The 15,860-nt window shown below is 48.8% G+C and overlaps 1 long non-coding RNA gene across 6 annotated transcripts; it reads right to left on the minus strand.

Moving 5' to 3' along the window:
• Nucleotides 1–1,006: 1,006 nt before the first annotated feature.
• LOC132356672 (uncharacterized) lies at nucleotides 1,007–15,844 on the minus strand. Of its 6 annotated transcripts, none has more exons than XR_009499967.1 (8): nucleotides 15,114–15,844; nucleotides 14,271–14,400; nucleotides 11,658–11,898; nucleotides 11,247–11,455; nucleotides 7,209–7,318; nucleotides 6,225–6,350; nucleotides 1,452–2,103; nucleotides 1,007–1,325 (listed from the first exon to the last, which is right to left on the minus strand). It is a non-coding gene; the product is annotated as an uncharacterized LOC132356672 (long non-coding RNA). The 6 variants fall into 6 exon arrangements; XR_009499970.1 differs by having other exon boundaries at nucleotides 1,452–1,568; nucleotides 1,920–2,103; nucleotides 11,247–11,898; XR_009499966.1 differs by having other exon boundaries at nucleotides 11,247–11,898; nucleotides 15,459–15,844.
• Nucleotides 15,845–15,860: the final 16 nt, after the last annotated feature.

Here is a 15,860-nt window from a genome sequence, read left to right on the forward strand (position 1 = left end):
GCCAGTGCGAGCTCTCGGCCGGGTCGGAGCCGGACCGGCTGCCGAGAGGCGTGGGCATTAACTAAGGCCTGAACCTCTCTCTGCCTCACTTTCCCCGCAAGTAAAATGGAGCCGGCAGCGGGGCTTACCTCACAGGATCTTTATGAAAATTGAATTAACATGGTCAAACATTAAAAACAGTACCTGGGGTATGGTGAGCAAGACATAAGTATTTGATCTTAGTATTTTTCTTTTTGTAAAATGTGTAAAATATAGTAGGTATTCATATTTTAGAAAATTTTTTTGTAAATTATTCCTCGTGCTTATTACAATAGTGTTCTTTACATGCTTTTAAAATAGAGGAAAAGTGATTACGGACAGAGGTCAGCAGTGTTGCTTGCATATCCCCAATTTAAGAACCGCCCCCTTCTTTTCCTAGTTTTAGGTATCGTCCATGGATGAGCGTTCGGTTCTTTCCAATATTTTGCCGTTAAAAATAAATGAGTAGCTGTATGCGTGGGCGGTTTTGGTTTCTTTTTTAAATTTGTGGGGTGGTGTGTGTGCGAGTAAATTACTATCATTGGAATTGTTGGGCCAAAGACAAGTGCAAGTGGAGTTGTGGTCGACATCGCCAGGGCGAGAGCCCCGCCGGCACCGCACGGGGCTTAGAGGAGTATGAAGTCTAGACTAATTGGCCAGCGTCCACATAGCTCCTTGTGAAGGAGTTCCACTGGCTGGACTGAGAGGAAGCAAAGTGACAGCCATCCGCAGAGAAACGCAGGGGCCCCCCCACGTGGTTCAGGTCAATTCCGTCCAGCAAATATCTCTGAGAGCACACTTAGCTTTCTGCTTGTAAAGAGGGGCATGTTCACGGCCCTCTAGAAACTTCACCAGTGGAGGAGGAGAAAGCAGCAGAGGGGCAGGAAGATGCTCTGCAAAGGCAGGGTGTGGCTGGGCGCTGTGGAGCCCCGGGAGTGAGGGGAGAGCCGTCCCTTCATCTAACAAGTCTATCAACTGGGACGAGGGAGAATTTCGAGTTCTTTATTTTCCTAAAAATAATCCAATTGTGATTCGATCCAAGGATTTGGGGACACTTAAACACATTGTTGCAGCCCCTCCCCAAAGTTGGGGTCCGCCGTAGCAGTGAGCTGGGGCAGTCACTGGTCACAGGCGTGCTGGTGCCTCCATGCCTCACCGGGGGCTTGGGGTACGGCCAGCACGGGGCCCCCATGCGTCCTGAAGGCCGCTACACCGCTGGGGAGTGTGTCCCTGATCCTCTGGAGACAAGCTCAGCTTTGCTCCTTCCAGGCTCAGGGAATTGTCTCTTTTTCCATGCTCCACCCTGTCTGGAACACATAAGATGTTTAATGGCATCTTTATACAACACATGAAGACTAATTCTGTTTTCCATGCAACGATAATACTGGGGTGCAAAATAACCAAACCAAACTACCCAAACAAAACCCTGTCACCTTGGTGCAGACTTGGTAGAGCAGTAGGTACATTAGGGTGACCACACAGACCACATGCTGGGCACCATGGCAGGCGGTGAGGATGTGAAGCTGAAGTCCCTGATTTTCAGGAGCTCACTGTTCAAGGCAGATACAGGACAGCAAATACACAGAAAATGGGGTGATGGCTATAAAGACGTACAAAATATGGAGAGGCCTAGGCCAAAAGCACCTCTCTGACAGATGCCTCCAGGCCAGCAGGCAGCGATGGCCAGGGCAGAGGAGGAGATAGCTTGTGTTTGCTGGCTTGTTTCAGATCTCCTCTCCGTCTTGGGCCTCCTTATCTTTCAAATAGGAATCGGAATAGAATCTTAGGATCCTGAACTAAGAGGTGGCCAGGAGCACGTGGTAAGCGTGGGACGGAGGGATGGGACCGCTGACTGCACAGAACCTGCAGGCGCCTCATCCCTCCACTTCTGAAACTCGTACTTGCCGGACAAGACGTGTCGTCATCAGGCTTCATCCTGAGAGCAGCCGATTTGCAAGCCCACAACTCCTCACCCAGCTCCAAACCCTCTCTGTTCGCCTGGCGCAGAGCTGAAGCCGAATCCGGCCTCTGTGGGCAGCATGCCATTAACCGTTAACTTCTCCCACCTGGTGGGGGTCTCAGTACCTGCAAAACAGCTCAAAGACGTTGTTCTGTGTATCCCTTGATGGGGAACCAGGACCCTGCCCCAAGGCTGCTCTATTGTTTCTCTTGACTCCTCCTCCCTTGTCTCACACCCCCTCCCTTCCCTAATTAACAACTGCTTGAATCTGCCCCAGGGAACTCATGGAAGGTCATGGAGGCTGACTGAAGCCTGTTTCCTATAATCAAAGAAATGGGGACACAGGAAGGATTTTGTGCCCAGGAGCCCCACTGGGCCCTGCTCGGTATCAAGGCTGTCTCTAACTCCACTCATGGACATGTTTACATTAATACAGATGCTGCAGCACGTTCCACCCTAGGTATTTATCAAAGATAAATGAAAACATGGCCACGAGGAGCGTGTACAATAATGTTCGTAGCAGTTTATTCCTTGGAACAACCTAGATATCTGTCTGCAAGGAAGTGGACTAACAGACTGGAATATTCAAGCCGTGGAAAGAGAATGAGCCACTGATACGTGTGACAGCGTGGACACTTGTCAAGAATAGTATCTTAGTGAAGGAATGCAGACACGGAAGTATATGCCGTGTGACTCCATTCGTGTGAAATGCGATAGAATCACGCCCGTGGTGGCTTTGCGGGGCCAGGGTAGGGACAGGGCAACCTTCTGGGGTGATGGGAGTGTCTGGTGTAGTTTGGGATGAGACTATGCCTGTGTTAAATATCACCGAGCATTTCACTGGAAGTATGTTAAACCTCGACAAGCCAATACATATTTTTTCTTTGGGAGGAACGTTTCTATCTGACATATTCCTGGCCAAATTTTATGCAACATATTGAATTTAAAAAAATCAAACAACCAGCAAATATGTTGAGGGCTTACCCCACACCCAGAATCATATTAAGAGTTGTGGGAACTGCAGAAATGTAGAAACCTTCCCTGCCTGCTAGGAGCTTGTGGTCTGTGATTGAGGCAGGAAATACATGAAGAAGTGTTAGCAATCGAACATTTAAATGAAAATTCAAAAGACCCCAAGGAATGACCCCAGGTCATTCGCACAAGTGAACTTTGATGGGGGTCACAGGTGCAGGGAAATCACTTTAGCCTGAGCAGTCATAAGAAGATACTAAAATTCACTGTGGCAGGTGAGGGGGAAAAACATAGTTTCCTAACTTAATACGGACTCTAACAGGGCAGTCGTTTTCGGTAACACCTCTTAGAGCCGGGCTCCCTTTCCTCTAATGTAAATCTCAGAAAGCAGGCACTTCAATCTAGAAACAAAAGTGGTAAGTCTCTAAGTCTCTCCCAGTTCTGGTGTCTTGAAATTCCATCCACGGATTCAAGGGAGCATCTCCATGAAGTCCCGAGTTATTCTCAGCCTGCCCGCATGACCCCGCTCCTCAAGGCTCAGACCAACCCTCTCTTTTTATGCTGATAACAATGACAGCTTTGATCATGACAGTGATGGTGTAAATGGCTAACCTTTACTTACTGTTCACTGCACACCCGGCTGTGCTCAAGCACTCTGCTTGCCTTATGCTCCGAATAACCCTGAAAGGTCAATCCTGTTATTACTGTGTCTTGAAGACGAGGCCCCGAGGCTTCGAGAAAGCTCAGTAGCCTTGCCGGGACCCCACAAGTAGGCAGACGTGGATCCAGGGTGTGACTTAGCTTGTGTGACGCCATCACTGCGTGTCCACCTCCCTGGGAGGCGCCCCCCTGAGAGGCCTGTTTTAGGTGATCCTCCTTCCCCCAGCCCTCCAGTGCTTGAGTCGTTACCAGTCACCAGACAACCACAGTTTCCTGTAACTCCTTTCAGTTACTTAAATCCCAGCTCGCCCTGCCCTCGACTTATAAAAACATCTCAGCTTTCCGTGAAGACCGTGAGCTCTCTGAAGGCAGGGACTAGGGTCTGACACTTTACAGAGCCCTGAAAGTAGAATTCTCGGTGGAGAGGGGAGCCAGCCAACATCGTTTGACCTACACACACGACCACAGCTGGAGCAGTGGGAACAAGTCCCCTTCAGAGTCACCTCAGATACGGTATTGAAGTTGGCTCGTCCTCTGCATGGTTATTTCCGTGCTGGCCTGTGCTTCTCCTGTTTCTATATTGCTTTCTGTGAGATCCAAGCAATGGGATAAACTTCGATAGATTGTTAGAACCAAGAGAGAACTCGGCGTGGAGCCGAATCCGTCCTTGTAGATAAGACCACACCCTCAAGACTCAGCTGGTGGAGGAACGGCAGAGCTGGAGCCGAGCCTCCCATGCCAAACATGGTTTTCTTCCCCTAACACAGCAGATGGTCTCTGTGTCTGAGCCTGGAAGTCCCAGATCCCTCTCCCCACGTCCAGCAAATGCGAGACCACCATGGGTTGGGCGTGGTCGCTAAGGTGTCTGTAGCCTTTTATCAACAGCATTGCTGGGCTGCTCTCTGACTGGCCCAGACTTCCAGTCACCTTAGGTCACCGTGGTCTCCTGCCCATCATGACTCTGTCCCTCTGCTGAATGGGGGACGACTGACCATACCCTCCTGGGAGGAAGCACAGAGGTTCAGCCTCTGGGTGAGATGAGCAAAGTCTATTAAGGGGACCCTTCTTTGAAAGAAGAGGCATGAGCAGATCCTCTCATGTCCAGCCATGAGAATTTTCCGAGTTCCTGGTTAGGGTCACTAGTCGTACAAATGAAGGCAATGTGCCACAGATGCCCCGTCACCAGGGCTACAGTAGAAACCTAATAAATGGAAAACAGCAACACTGCCTGCTGAACAACTGGGTTTTTCCAAGCAATTTTGTCAGCAGAAGTTTACTGCTTTTTGATAGAATTGAAAATAAACAGGGGCTTCCCTGGTGGCGCAGTGGGTAAGAGTCCGCCTGCCAATGCAGGGGACACGGGTTCCAGCCCTGGTCCGGGAAGATCCCACATGCCGCGGAGCAGCTGGGCCCGTGCACCACAACTACTGAGCCCGTGTGCCACAACTACTGAAGCCCAGACACCTAGAGCCTGTGCTCCACAGCAAGAGAGGCCGCCACGATGAGAGGCCCACGCACGGCAACAAAGAGTAGCCCCTGCTGGCCGCAACTAGAGAAAGCCCACATGCAGCAACAAAGACCCAATGCGGCCAAAATAAATAAATAAATAAATAAAATGAAATAAAACATTTTTAAAAAGAAACAGAAACAATAGAAAGGCAGTATTTTAAATACACCTGGGTTTTAGTTAAATCATTATGGTAACGTGCTACATAATTTTGGAAAATTAATTCTGGTTTGGCTATTAGCAATAAAATGATGAAATGGTTAATGGGCTCCATAATCATTCTTCCAATAATGTCTGGGAGAAAATGAAGTTAAAGCAAATCTAATTTAGAAAAGCAAGTGGAATTGAATGGTTGAAAATGTCAACAGAAATGATTCTCATCTGTTGGAAAAAAGTGTCTAATGCACACGTGGAACTATATAACCAGAACACAGAAATTTAGCTTCTCTGTTCAGATGAAAATCTCAGCTTCATCTGAAATGCTGAGGATGGCAGGACAGAAAGAGTATGAATTCGCGCCATTAGGGAGTCTGCATCTGTGGGACCGAGTTGATAAAGGCAGCCACAGCCAGGAGAGTAGGTGTGTACGAGGGCCAGAATTTGTTTCTGTGCACACCAGGACCCACACTCACAGAGATGTCTAAACAGAGGAGGCACTTCCTGGCCCCGTGACGGCTCACCTTTTTTCTGTCTGCTGGCCCACAGAGCCTCATTCCAGGTGTCTCAATCCACCTCCAAGGACAGGGGAAGCAAAGAACAGCAAAAATACCAACAATTTTGCTCAGTCTTTCTACAAATGCTCTTTGCTTTTACTGCAACATGAAACCCAGAGCAACATAAGTGACGTGAGCCACTGGTGGGTGTAGCATCGCTGAAAGCCTAACATTTGAAGAGTACCTAAGTTATGGCACATAACTGCCTGCAACTTCTCTGCTGAAGTCATTCTTCCAAGAAGAACTTCTGTACTATGTCTGAGTGGGCAGAAGTAGAGAAAAGCAGATGCCAAAGCTAGGACCATGCTTAGGCAGGGAGCCCAATCCCAGGTGCATATTTTATAGATATAATGGGGAAACCTTGAGGCACAACCAAACCGAGGAGGGAACTTACACGTGTCCGGAGCTGTGGAGGACAGTGGAGGGTCCCCAGTGTAGCTACTTGGTTGGGACTTGGTGAGGTTTTGTGCACAGCTGGGGTCTCTCGTCTCTGTGACCCATGGGTCTGATGTGTAGGCAGCTGCCGATGGAAATCCCAAGGATTAGTGTGGCTGCTTAAGTGACCCTGTCAAGTTGCCCCAGTGATGCAGCAAAGTCTAGAGACAGGAGCTTACTTTCTGTTTCTTGGCTCCACTGCCTCATGTTGAGCTGTTGCAGCAAAATAAATCAAACATTTACCCTTTCTTCTGCTTCTCATTCCAGCTCTAAAACTCCTACTTCTTTTCAAGGCAACGTGGATGTTCTAACTAGTGCAAAGTCACATACAAGGGAGTAGATAAACGGAAGTCAGGGAGATTCATATTTCAAGATATTATCCTTCCCTACCAGGAGAAAAAGTGTACTGATGGAAAATATTCAGCCAGCGTTCTAAGCCAGAGAGCCTCATAGGTCCATGGAAATTGCATGTATTTTAAAGAAAAATCTTGAGAGGAAAATAAATAACCTACTTTATATAGATGTTTCTCCTTTGACTGAAGGACAATTGTGCTGTCTACAATAGTTGTTAGAGCTATAAAACCTTAACAGGGCATTTACAAGAAGGAAACACAGATTTGCTGTGATTCCTGCTGTTACAAGGGAAGTGCCCCCTTGCTCTGCCTTGTCTTATCCTGAGATGGAAGGAAAATTGCCCGGTAGACAGTGTCTGCACAAGATCTTGCGAAAGCTGGGCCTTCAGGTGACTTGCAAGTATCATACGTTTACATATGATGGCTTCCTACCTTATCAAGGCTCCTCTCACAGGTTGCCTTCTCATTAGACCTACCTTTAGTATTTCAGTTAAAATTGCAACCTCCCCCAGACACTCAGAAACCCCCTCACACTGGTCTATTTTTCACCCTTATTAATGTATCAATAAATTTATTAATTTATTAATTACCCCAGGATGTAAGCTTCACCAGGGCAGAAGTTTCTTTTTTCTCTTTTGTTCACCAACGCATCCCGGCTCCCAGGACAGTGCCTGGTACATACTAGACACTTAGATGCTTGCTGAATAAATAAATGAATGAACAAATCAATGAAACACATCCTTCATATAAAAAATGTTAAATATGCATGTTCATGTTCTAGACCAGAAGATTCTATTGATCTCACAACAGACTTGAAGGAATATACCAGGAGGGTTGGTAAATGGAGATATTTTCAGATTATGTTGCTTATTTACTTGATAAAGTTTGATGTTACTATGGCCTGAAAGTTTGTCCCCCCAAAATCCACAAGTTGAAATCCTAATGCCTGATGTGATGGCATTAGGAGGTGAGGCCTTTGGGAGGTGCTTGAACCCCGAGGGCAGAGCTCTCATGAATGGGATTAGTGCCTTGTAAAGCTACCGTTGTCTGTGCTTTGCCTGAAGCTTTTCCTGTATTAACTAGAGATTCAAAGTGGGGATGGCAGGAGAGGATGAGGAATAAGGGAAATATGAGCACAAACAATAAGAGGCAGAAGAGAATAAAAAGACAATAGGAGACAAAAAAGGTGGAGCAGGACAACACAGCTTGCGGTTTATAAAGCAGACAGCACACGTGAAAAGATCAAACACTCGTGTCAGCTGCTGTTGGTTAAATAGGCTGTAATGAGCTACCTTGGGAAATCTATGTAACACACATGACATGAGTACTATGGAAAAGGAGACCAAGAACCAAACTCTAAAAAATGGGCAAGAATGTCTTTCTAAACTTGTTGCTTAGAAAGGAGACAGATTTTTCAGTTGTACTCCTCTTTATCATATTTTAAAATTATTGATCACTATTATTTTATTACTGAAACAATACAGTAGATGGAATATACTACACGTTTAACGAAAGTTAGAAAATACAGACAAGCATAAAGAATAAATATCTACAAACCATCCATAATTCCACCACTCGGAAACAACCACTGTTGTTTTTAAAAGAAGCCCTGTTTTTAAGCCTCAGATAGCTATGCAGGAAACGTTCACCTTTGGAAGAGGGAAGGTCCACCATGGGGTACACATGCCGTTAACTGTGCTCACGTGTTTCTCTGCACGCGGCCCTCAAACTACTTACATTAGAATCGTCTGGTGCGTTTATTTAAATGCAGCATCCCAGGCACACCTGTGGCTTCTCAGTCAGAATTTCTGGGGCTGAGGTCTGGGCAGCTGCTAATCTACAAGCTACTCAGGAGATTCTAAGGCACAGTACGGTTTCAACTGCTGGTCCAGACGAACGTTTCCCAAGCTCGCCAGGATGTGTGCACGAGGATCACCCAACGAGCTTGTGAAAGCTGCCATCCCATCCCTGTGAGATTCTCTTCACTTTGATCACGGTAAACCCCGCACACTTCTGTTACCCAAAGTCTTTCCGGTTGATTCTCTGCAGCCAGATTTGGAAGCCCCTGCTTTAGATCAGTTGTTTCCTATTTGTGTTAAGCCCTCAAACTCTTTGTTCCAATGACTGGGCTTTCAATTAATGTGTAAAACAAGCGAAAGCAGTTACTGTTTGAATCAGAGAAATCTGGGCAAAACTTGTGCTCCCCGCGGTGCCCAGAGGGCTCCCCATCCTGCAGCCTAAACACCGCTGCTGGGTGGGGGAGACCCCGCGGGTGACGGCGCACAGGGCCCGACCTCTGTGGTCTGCAGTTGTCATGTGTCTGACGTTCCACAGGGGACACAGCAGAGAGGCTGGCATCTCATAATCAACCCAAGAACTTTCACAGAACAGCTGAGCTCTAAGAGGGGCGAGGCCCAGTTCACACAGACGTCCACTGCATCTGGAACTCAGCCCAGTGTCAGCGCCAAATGTGACACAAGAGGACAGAATCAAAACGCGATTGCTCCTGCTCTGTAAACACTGTGTGCGCGTGGAAAACATTTGCTCGACGTCCTGTACAATGCTGGTCTCTGAGCGCAAACAAGGGCTTTTCCAGGGAATGGCGTCGAGAGAACAGGACCACAATTTCTAATACAAAACTATATGTTAAATAACCCTTGCCCACTTGACCCAGTGTCAGTTCCCCAACAGTGCTTTTCATAGTGGCAACAGGAAAATGGTAAAAGTATTTCAGACAGTATTTCGGTTAAGAAAAGTGCAAAAATAAAAAGAAAATAGCGTTCTACAGCAGGGCCTTGCCAAAAGTGCGGCAAATCAGAATTCTCCGGCTCTTCCGGCTTCCTGGGGTTTAATTTAACCTGTGCTTTGGCATTCCTTCTGCCCGCCAGTCTCCCCAGAAGAGGTGAGATGGCTCAATGAAATTTCACGCATTCACACCATCCGGGTTAAGGTACAGAAAACCACATGCTTTTTCTAGCAACTACAGGCATTTATTTTGACAAAGCCAGTGGAAAGAGGTCTGTATTACATACTAGATCCCTCTCTACCTCCTCAGATGTAGTGGGATCCCCACAGGGAAGGATGGAACATTCAAATGGGGGTAGTTGAAGGAGGATTTAATAAAGGGACTATGTGCACCGGTGTGGACAGGGTTTAGGAAACCCAGGAGGGACGGTGTAGTCCCTGGGGCTGGGGAACGCACGCGCCAGTCCTGTGTTCACCCTGGGTGAGCAGAGTCAATGCCAGGGAATAAGGCCGCAGAGGTGGGACCGCCTGAGCTACGCATTCATTCCTGGTGAGAGGGAAGACCTCCTGATAACCCAGGACAAGCGGTTTATGGTTATGGAAACATAGTAACGTTTCCTTATTGCTGATGAGTAGATGCCACGATGCTGTTTATAGTGGATTTGCATGTGAACTTCCATTCGTGTTACGGCTCTCACAAGGTGGTTTGTTAAATGTGTAACTAAACAATTTACTGTTTAGAAGTGAGACATAGGTGAGGCAGTTCCCCTTAAACAAGGTCTCAGACGTGCAGTGTTTTCCACTGGAATCCCCTGTTCGTCGGAGCCCTGTCGATAGGACGTGGGTGTGGGGCGAGCTGGTGAGGCAGGAGATAGATGGCCCCAGGCTGAGCTGCTAGAGTCTGTCCCCCTGGACAGATACTTCAAGACGAAGACAGCAGCAGGAGGGAGGAGGACCTGAGCCCAGCCCAGGTAAGAGATAACGAGACCTCATATTCCTCATTCTCGAGGTCAAGGAGACTTCCCGATTACACACGTGCAGAAAGGCTCCTGGGGGTCAACAGGAGGGGGCGCCACCCCATAGTAGGTGATGTCAACCTACCCACAGGCCTCTGCGCTAGAATCCATCTTGGCTAAGAGATGCACACACACACAGGGCAGGACCTTGAGATAAACCAAATACAGACTCAGAGCCAGACAAAGCAAGATGAATGGCCGGAGGAAACCCGGAAGAACTGCCGCATATAAGTGAGTCAAACTACCACGAGGGCGGGACTCTCTGAGTCCACCCATGTGTCTATCCACACGTACTCTTTTTCCTCCTAATAAACACTTTGTTTCACTGCTTTCCGTCTCTTTGTGGAAATTCATTTCTACAAAGCTGAAGGGCCAGGGCCTTGTCACTGGCTGCTGGTCTAGTGGCCGGGATTCAGTGCCCTCACTGCCACGGCCCGACTTCAATCTCTGGCCGGGAGCCGAAATCCTGCCTCAGGCCGAGGCCACCTGAGATCAAGACGTGCAGTGTTTTCCACTGGAATCCCCTGTGCCTAGGAGCCCAGTCCAAGGGACGAGGGTGCATGGGGGCAGGCACGTGGGTTTGGGGGGCAGAGGCCTGGGGAGCAGCGACGCGGGTGTGGGGGACAGGGGGCGGGGACGTGGGCGTCGTGGAGAGTGTGATTACCTCTCAGGTTTGAGGGTGCCAGCGACTGGGACCGTGACCTTCACAAGAGCCTCTCAGTTCTGTTTTCTCCCCACCTCAGGTCAGACCTTGGGTTTGCCCTGTGATCTCAGTTCTCTGAGGGGGTCTAAGAAGCATTGTTGATTTTCAATTTGTTCGCTTTTTACTTGTAAAACCATAGGGGTGGCACCATCCAGGCTGCTTACCTGCCAGCCTTGACCCTGGAGACTGGCAGGCCACGCCCTGAGCTCAGGCGCATCTCAGCTCCGGGCCTGGGGGCTCTGGAAGGCTGTAGATTTGCGTCCTCCTTCCCGCCCGCAGGTCCGGCCCTGCACAGCCCTGGGGCCCCACTCTGCTCCCCTACTGGCCGCCTGCTGTGGGTCCTGCCTGTTGGGCGTGCAGGCAGCCTCTAGAGCTAGAAAAAACAAAGACGTGGATTCTCCTCTGGGCGCCAGAAGGAACCCTCCCCTGCCAACACCTAGTAGGACCCTGACCTCCCGAGCTGTAAGATAAAGGGGGTTGATGATGGGGTGGGGGGGGACCGGGTGGGAGAGGAGGAGGCTGGGCGGCGGGCAAATGCTCTCCCTGCGGGCAGCTCCCACCTGCAGCGAGCCCACCTGTGGCCCCTGGGGCTCGTGGCTTCCTGGGCTCTGGGTTGGGCCGTCGGCCCCCCTCTGAGGGAGCAGACTTCTCAGCAGAGGCTCTTGGCCGCTCAAGCCCTCGGCATCAGCCAGACCGTCCGTCAGGGACAGAGCCCCTCCTGGCCACCTGCTCGCACGCCCGCCAGCGTGCTGTGTGCCCCTCTGTTCACCCGGGTAATTATTCACCCTCCCCTATGGGCCATCGCTGCAATGTCTCCTAGGGAAGAAAAACAAATGCAATTGAAACAAATAAAGCAAAAGCAGATTTTTAAAAAGGAAAAAAGACCACCCTGAGGGCTGTCAGCAGCAGCTTCATAGGTCGGTTCACCGGACTCCAGAGGCAGCTTTTGGGCTTTGAACAATCCCCCTCGGCCCTGAGATGAGGTTAAGACACCCCCGCAGAGAGCACAAGGCTGGGGGAACAGTTCTTTCACCGCAGACTCTTTCCCGCTAGCCTTCCTTCCAATCTCCAGTGGGAAGAAGGGGATAAGACCTAAAAGTGTGAGGTAGGCATTCCATCCTTTAAAATCAGCGGATAAATAAACACCCAGACTTCACATGAGTTTGGAGCACTAATCCACCTTGCAAAGGATTCTTAAGAAGTCTTCAAGCAAATGGAGTTAAATCTAATTAGGCACAGCTTTAAATATCACTGAAAGCAAAGGCCCACGTACGTGACTACAATAAATGACAGTGAGGCATCCGGCACTATTTAAAACACAGTAAGAGATTGTATTTAGCAGCACAATGGCCGAGGGCGGGGGTAGGGGCTGGGGTGGAAGTTCAGGCTGGAACGCTCGGGAGGGCCCAGGGTGGCTTTAAATACAGCTCTCGTGGTTGGGATTAACAGATACACACCACTACGTATAAAATAGATAACCAACAAGGACCTACTGTGTAGCACAGGGAACTCTACTCAATATTCTGTAATAACCTATAAGGGAAAATGTGGTGCTCCAAGGACAATGGTGCTTCAAGGACAAAGGACAGCCCTGCCTGAAAAAGTTTGTGTTACACACCCCACCGGACTCTCTCGCCCTCCGCGCCATGTTGCGATGGGAACGAAATTCCTGAGCCCACCAGGGCAACGGGACTGTTCCTCTCTCGTCCCAAATAAGGAAAGGCATCTGCCTTGTCCCACTCCCACCCTAGAGAAGGAAGGTATATATATGTGCCTCAACCAATCGAGAAAAGAAATTTTCACCTCAGACCATTCTTTTTGTTCTCTGGCTATAAAAACCGACTAATAGCACATGTTCAGGGTCGGCTCTCCCAGACTACTAGGAAGTCGGCCCGCTGTTCTGGCAGCAACCGTTCCCTCTGATAAATTCCATCCTCTTTACATTCTGCCTTGTGTCTGGAAATTCTTTTCCAACCTGCGTTTGGACCACGACAGAAAAGAATCTAAAAGGAATATATATTCAGTTATCCACATGTAACTGAATCACTGTGCTGTACAACTGAAACTAACACGGTATTATAAATCAACTATACTTAAATAAAAAATACATAAATAAAGTTCTCGTTCTGAAGGGTGCACGAAGCTGAGAGCTTGCACCAGGCTCAGCCCTAAACCACATTTTGGAGGCATGTGTTGTAAGGACCCTCTACTCAGCGTGGTCCAAAAATCAAATGTCTTTCACGTGTGGCCCCCTGTCTATGCATGTACCTAGATGTATTTGTGATAATAAAACACACATTTCTGAAATGTTACTGAATAGTACCTTTTTGTCATGCCCTTTCCCAATACACAAAATTTCTGAGTACAATAGTATCAAGTACGTGTTCATGAGAAATTGTGAGGTAAAGTGGGTTTTCAAACCATCGTTTGGGAACCAGAGCTAAAACCACAGAAGGTGCATGAGGGAGGTGGCCCGCAGACTGGACAGCCGGCCAGTCTGGCGTGGCCACTGCTCCCAGGAGGAGCCCCAGCCGAGTGGGAAAGCCGAGGCCCAGGAGGGGAAGCTGCACCCTGGAAGCTGCCCCTCTAGTGCCTTCAGGTGTGTGGCTGGTAAAGTCCGTTTACCTGGCGGACGTCTCACCCACGGGAACGCTGTCCTGTGCCCCAGGCCGTCCACCGGCTGTCCCGGGGCCCAGCCCGTTCCTGTTGGTGCCTCTATGTGTCCCCTCTCAGGACCACCGTGTTTCCACAATTCTGGGTACCCGTGTTTTCACATTTTAACATTTCTGGAGGCAGAATGTATCTTTAGTTACACAGCTCATAATAGTTTAATTGGAAGTGTTTTCTCTCTCTTGGTTTAGAAAAATAAAGATGAGTCTTACCGTCAGGAACACCTTAGAGCTGGTGAAACAGATTGTGTGACCTGAGAAACGGGGGCCGGAGTGTGAAGGGTGGTCCTCGGCCTTTCTTAAGCAGCCACAGTTTATTCCCCTACAACACTGATCTTATTATTCTTCAGAAACTAGGTGAAAGCCCTTTTGTACTTTTATAAGACTAGTAATTTGTATAAGCACAATTTCATTAAAAAAAAATTGGAGGGGAAAAAAACAATAAACCATAGTAAAGAAGTGATTATAAACCGTCATTCTTAGATCATATAATCTGACAACAACCAAACCAGTACAGACCTCGGTGTTGGTCCTGGGTCTCCAGTTTTTATACTAACACAGGTGCCAGGAGTTCTGCCAGCCCCACGACCTGGAAACAGCAAACGCTGAACATGTCTGTGTCATTTTGACATTTCTGGGAATATTTCATCTTGAATAAAAAGGAGAAACATGAAATAAGAGATGCTAAATCCTACATATCTTTATCCAAAACCCAAGAGAAAAGCAAAAATACATTTTTTAATATTTCTATTATAATCACTTTTTTAAACTGTAGGGTGTAAACACCAAGTTGGGCATTATTCAGAAACGTGCTTGGGCCTGACTGGCTGAAGGTTAGGTCGATCTTAGCTGCATTTTCACAGTCAAACCTATTGTTTCACACTCAAGTCAGTGTGGTTAACAAAATATTCAGGAAGAAAAATCATAGTATTCGTATTAGTTTCCTACCACTGCTAGAACAAATTACCACAAACTTAATGGTTTAAAACACTCAAATTTATCACTTTATGGTTCTGGAGCTCAGAAACGGAAAGGGGTCTCTCTGAGCTAAAATCAAGGTGTTGGCAGAGCCGTGTCCCATGGAAAACCCACTTCTTGCCTTTTCTTGCTTCTGGAGGCTGCCCACCTTCCTCGGCTCCCGGGACCCTCCCCCTTCAAAGCCAGCCCTGACCACCAAGGATTTCCCGCCCCCCTCTCCCTGGTTCCTCCACTCACTCATAAGGACCCTGATGACACTGGGCCCACCTGGGTGATCCCGGCTGACCGCCCACCTCACGGTCAGCTGATAAGCAACATTTACCGCTTAGCCTAAGGTAGTCACTGTTTCTGGGGATTAGGACTTGGACATCTCTGGGGCCTTACCCTGCTGCCCACAGATGGGTTACTGGTCTTCACAGAACAATGGTTCTGCACAGGCAGATGATCTTGTGCCTTCGTCCAGTGTGGGGACAGAGGCACAAGCATTGCCACTGAGCCACCAACGCCTCCCACTGGAAGCGGGACTGTCCCGACTTGCGCCATCTGTGAATTCCACCCCACTGGTGCTCCAGGCTCCCACCAAGAGGACCCCTGCATCCCACTGCCTCGCCACCATCTACTCAGCTCGCGCAGGCATTTCCTGCTGGTGCCCCTCGACCCTCCGAACTCTCAGTCCAGCCCCTCTGTCCCTCTGAGCCACTGTCGCAGTTACAACCTTTAATTTATTACCAAGTGACTTCAGGTGCGCCTCTCCGAGTTGGACTGTAATCTCCGTGGGGGAGTGCAGTTCTGTTCTGTTCCCCATCGGAGCTGTGACACAGTTCTAAGAACCCACACTTCGATGGTGCTCCGGGAATGTTTGCTGAAGGAATGAGCCTCCCACTGAATGAACACGAGATGGGAGGAGGTTTACAGAGGACGGTGAGCAGCAGGGGACGCGGGTTTGATGACTGAAGCTGACGGGTTATCAGGATGCAGGATCCACCCAACAGTGCCTCTGCTTTCATCATGGAAACTGTTCACGAGACGGTGGTGAAGGGGCCAGACCGACAGGCTCAGCCCCAGCTCGCCCGCCCGAGGCAGGCCCTTAACCCCCTGTGCCTCCTTGTTTTCTCTTTTGCAAAACACGGT

This window comes from Balaenoptera ricei, chromosome 21 (genome assembly GCF_028023285.1).
Source record: "Balaenoptera ricei isolate mBalRic1 chromosome 21, mBalRic1.hap2, whole genome shotgun sequence".
Lineage (NCBI taxonomy): Eukaryota > Metazoa > Chordata > Mammalia > Artiodactyla > Balaenopteridae > Balaenoptera > Balaenoptera ricei.